At 42.9% G+C, this 4,716-nt stretch overlaps 1 protein-coding gene across 1 annotated transcript in view; it reads right to left on the minus strand.

The window, feature by feature from the left end:
* TOM1L1 (target of myb1 like 1 membrane trafficking protein) overlaps positions 1-4,716 on the minus strand; it is a 34,895-nt gene that overhangs the window by 28,533 nt on the left and 1,646 nt on the right. The window contains exon 2 of the mRNA XM_019542454.1: positions 2,060-2,138. The gene's annotated coding sequence lies outside the window, so the exon portion shown is untranslated. The remainder of the gene's footprint in view (positions 1-2,059; positions 2,139-4,716) is intronic.

Raw genomic sequence — 4,716 nt, forward strand, 5'->3', positions numbered from 1 at the left:
CCATTTGCCTTCATCCCAACTAAACAGTTGGTCCCATAAAAGACACCACCCTAAGAAATCCTTGCCTCCTGTATAATTTCTGCACCATCATAGATACAGCATCACTCTTACACTATCATTTCCCTTCACAAATGTATAGCAGAAAATATTCTGCTAGCTCTAGCCTCCAGGAAAGCAAGGCACTGAGACTAAGGGAAGTAAAATCAAACACAGCTGGCACTAAGGGCATCATAGTGGAAGTTTTACTGATGCCGAGACCAGTGGCAAAAACAAGGAGGTGGCAATGGAAGACAGATGGCAATGAGAAGAAAAGGCATTAGCAATGTACAGGAGTACCCTGAAGCCCCTGGAAGGAAGCAGGAATTGAGGAGGATGGGGTGGGCACAGAGGAACTTTGAGCCGAACTTTTAAAAGAAGGAAGGCTGATTTATTGAAGGGGAGAGAAACTAGAAACAGAGCAAAACATCTGGGGTGGAAAGTCTGAAATGACCTGGCAGGAGCAAATTGGGCAAGAGTGGGAGAAGGCAGGATCTGAAGTCAGAGAGAGCCTGAGAGATAGTACAGCATAGCTGCAGCCCATTTGTTTTGCAATGGCCTATGCACCTGAAGCCTACCAGTGGTTAGCTGCCACCTAATATAATACATTTTCCAACAGGCCAGTGTTTCCATGATACAGTACAACCCCCCACTCCATGTTCATGTTCCAAAGAGTCAGCACAATAACGGCTCTATTGTCAGATGAATGCTCATAAAGCTCAGAGCTAGAGGTTATCATCATCCCAGCCAATCCGTACCGTGTTCAGCTACTAAGACAAACACAGACCTGCAAGAGAAAACAGGTCCAAGACAGAGGCTGTACTCAAAGCGGAAGCAAAGCATTTGCGTTATGCAAACATGCAGAGCACAAAGGTGACTCACTGAAGATAGCGAGGAAGGAAAGGAGGAGGGAACCAGGGCAGTGGGAGAAGTTAAGTTATACTTGATAAGAAGTCTGGCATATTTAGCTGTCTCCCTGAATCAGCAGGTGACATGTGGACAATCCTGACTGTCCCGCATTTAACAGTGTCAGTCACTGATATATTTGAATTATTTATCAGTGCTTGCTGAGAACGATTTGGTACAATCAGTACCGGACATACCCACACAATGAGTAACAGGGCTCAAACATATGTGACAAAGGGAAGCTTTTATGTCCCAATAATAAAAAATGGTAAAAGGAAATGAAATCCTCAGAGGTTTTAACCCCAGTCTATGATAGCATGTAAGGTACAGAGCCTATTCCCTGGGCATAAACCAAGAATAATTCCACTGAGTGAAGGGATCTATATCAGCGTAAAGGAAATCAGAATCTGACCTATAATGTCAGTGGACAGGAGAAGGGAGAACTGTGTGAAGATGTGAGAGGCCCCAATAAAATAATGCCCTAAATTTTGGGAACGTTCATAAATGGGTGTGAACGTTATGACTGAGACCTCGCCGTATGGGAAGCTCCTTCTTTCCTTTCAAAGCTCTGAGAAAGATCTGAAAGCTCAGATTCGGATCTGAATTTGATACAGCTTCTCTCTTAAACAGTGCAATGTCAGGTTCCTCTTCACCTTTATTATTTTAGTATGCAGTAATGTTTTTGCAAAAGAAATACTGCACATTCCACAATGCTGCATAATATCTTACAACTGTTTGACTATCGTGTGTGATTAAGGGAATTATCAAGTCAGTTAAACCTTCCCACAATAGTCCAGCTTCTGCAGCTTTCAGAACTTGGCAGGGATTTGTCTGGGGCAGTCACTAGAGTTCGTGGGGACCATATGACTGCTTTTTTGGCTCACAACTTACAAATTTGAGGATTACAAAAGATTATTATTTACATTATATGGAGCTGCAACATGGCGAAGGAACAGGGCTGTATTGTGCTGGGTTCTGTAGAGACAAACAATAGCTACGAAGACTGTCATGACTACAGAATTTACAATCTGTAGGTCAACATCCAACAGCGACTGCATTTTCTTTTACAGTGTTTTCCACCCAGTTTCTAATTAAATACAAGTAGAGTTGTACTTACAGACAAGGTAAATCTAATCTCCTTATGGTTATAGTTTTTGAAAAGCTTCTTCTTTAATGCTTTTACAGCATCTTTAGGCCTGTGGCAAGAAATTAGGGAGAGAGAGGCAATAAGTGGTTAGGTAATATATGGTTTATTTTTCAGTTTTCTCCGATACCTGAAAATACTGACCTCAGGCCTGAGAGCCCATGCTTACACCAGCATGAAACAAGGGACGTTGGCCATCAAGCAAAAGAATCACAACATTGGCCTGAATCTGGAGTAATGCAGTGGTGAAACAGCTCATTACTACAGACACTACTTTCCTCCAAGGGCCCTGTGCAGAAGAAAAATGAATTCCCCTGTGCAGACTTTCCTCTCCAAAATTATTTTCTCTTGCAGTTGTGCATGATTTTTTTGTAATGCTCGTTAGGAGGAAAGGGAGCAAACTGCTTAAACTGGCAAGGTGAGAGGGCCGACTAGTGCCCTGTCTTCATTTACGTTGGTGTTAGCATCTGGGTCTAGGTTAAATTCCACCTCTGTAATTGCAGGATGCTTATCCCCAACCTGGGTAATCGCTGTGTGTTGATAAACAGCTACTGCACTCCACCCCAGAGACGGTGGCATTTTCATCCTGGGCCTTGTGATTTCTATATATACAGTTCTACGGAACTGCGTGGGAGTGCAGAGGTGGAGGAGAGTATCAGCATCCCATATAGTCTAGCTTCTGTGTACAGGTCACCTAGGTATTACAGAGCCATGTGATAAGCAAAAACAACATATTTTTAATATTACTGATGCATCATCTAGAAGGTTCTTAAGAGACCTTAATGTAACTAAGCAACAACTTGTTAAAAAAAACACATTAGTTTAATCTGCAATACAAAGAAATTTTCAAACTCCATTAAAATCACTGTTCTTGAGTACCACTACAGCGTTGAAGATACCTGAACATACTTGTGGAGCATCTGACCCGGTAGGTGGGGATGGATGAGAAAGAAAAGTTTCCCTGTAGACAAGTTATTCCATCATTTCACACTTGTTTCTTAAACCCTCCCCTGAAGCAACTGCTATCTGTTACCTAATTCTGATTTCTCTCTCCTTATAGTCTGCTTTCTGTATGTCCTTTCACAGCATCTGATGATATAAGTTTCAACTCTTGAAAGCTGGGGTTATATATATATATATCTACTTTGGCTAGTCTATAAGGTGCAAATCTACTCTGCCTTCTACTTGATTTCAGACTCACTGGGCACGTCTACACAAGACACTTGATGCGCAGCACACTAATTCTCCTGCACACTAGTGCGTCACAGCACAAGCCATGCTAATACACAGTAGAATTAGTCTACTGAGCATTAAGCGTCACAAAAAGACCATGCATCTTTGCTTCTGAGCTGCAGTGCGAGCTACTGACCATTTAGTTAGTACCTCACATTACAGGTACTAAACTTAATGTGCCGTCGCAATGGCGCATTAATGCACTATGTCCCACCAGCTGTCCAATCAAACACAGTAGTTCTGTCATTTCCAGTATCCTAAGTCAGACTGTCACCAGCAGCAGACGATTCAAAGGAAGTTGCCAGGAGTTCCAATATGGACAGTGATAGAATAAACTGCTCAACAAGGGAGCTTCATGGTGAACGGTGCACTAAAAGGTGCAATGCACAGAAGACACGGTAAAACTAATGCTGACAGCTAACCCATCCCCTTGTCAATGACAAGAGCCAAAGAGGCTCAACTAGTACAGCCATAAACAAGATCGCAGGGTTGGAAAAAAAACACAAAAAAAAGAACGAAAAAACTACAGGGGAAACAACTTAGGTTAGCACAATGACAGGGATGAATCCTCTCCAAAATGCCACCACTATCAATAGCAGATAATTCTATTCCAGCACTCGATCAGAGGATCTAACAGTGCTTTAAAAAGGAGATTAATATCACTGGGCACAAACACTTTTTACACACACACACTTTTTTGTCCCGTGACGTGCCAGAGATCCAGCGGGTTGGAGCAGACTCAATTAATCAAGTCTCCACTACACATGAGCTGACGCGCACTGCGCTGTGTCGCGTGGAGTCGTCCAAGCGGCGAAATGCACATCAGCGCACAGAAAATGGCAGCAGTGTGCTTTTGAACTCAAACACCTTCGAGCTTTTTTAGTTCAAAAGCACGCTGCCGCCATTTTGACACGCATGTTGCTGCTTATACAACTGCATGCGCCGCAGCGCCAGCCGCTTTTAAAAGCGCCTGACGCTGCAGCACAAACATATGTACAAATGCGCATTGTTCTCATTTTTAAAGTAGACACAGTGACTAAAAAGTAGAGATGGAGAAGTAAAATGGCTTGCCCCGAGATCGCCAGCAAACCACTGGAACAGAATCCAGAAAGTGCTAGCTGTTCACCTGTTTTCTGACTACAGAAGAATAATAGATCAATGTTTCTGTTGCCGAGAACTCAGATCACAAGTCAGGATGCTTTTAACGCTATGGTTCCTATTTGAAATCTCTGGATTTAACTTGTCAGTCGTGTTTGCACATCTAACAACGTTAACAGTGTGCGACACCCCTGAAGGCACCCAAGGGAGCTGCAGCACCCTTTTTTAGAATCACTGGCCTAGATTTATATCTAGATCGTCCCGGATCACACTGGAATACTACCCGTAACACTTTTTCA

The sequence above is a fragment of the Crocodylus porosus genome, unplaced genomic scaffold (assembly GCF_001723895.1).
Source record: "Crocodylus porosus isolate Cpor-Errol unplaced genomic scaffold, CroPor_comp1, whole genome shotgun sequence".
Taxonomy (NCBI): Eukaryota; Metazoa; Chordata; order Crocodylia; family Crocodylidae; genus Crocodylus; species Crocodylus porosus.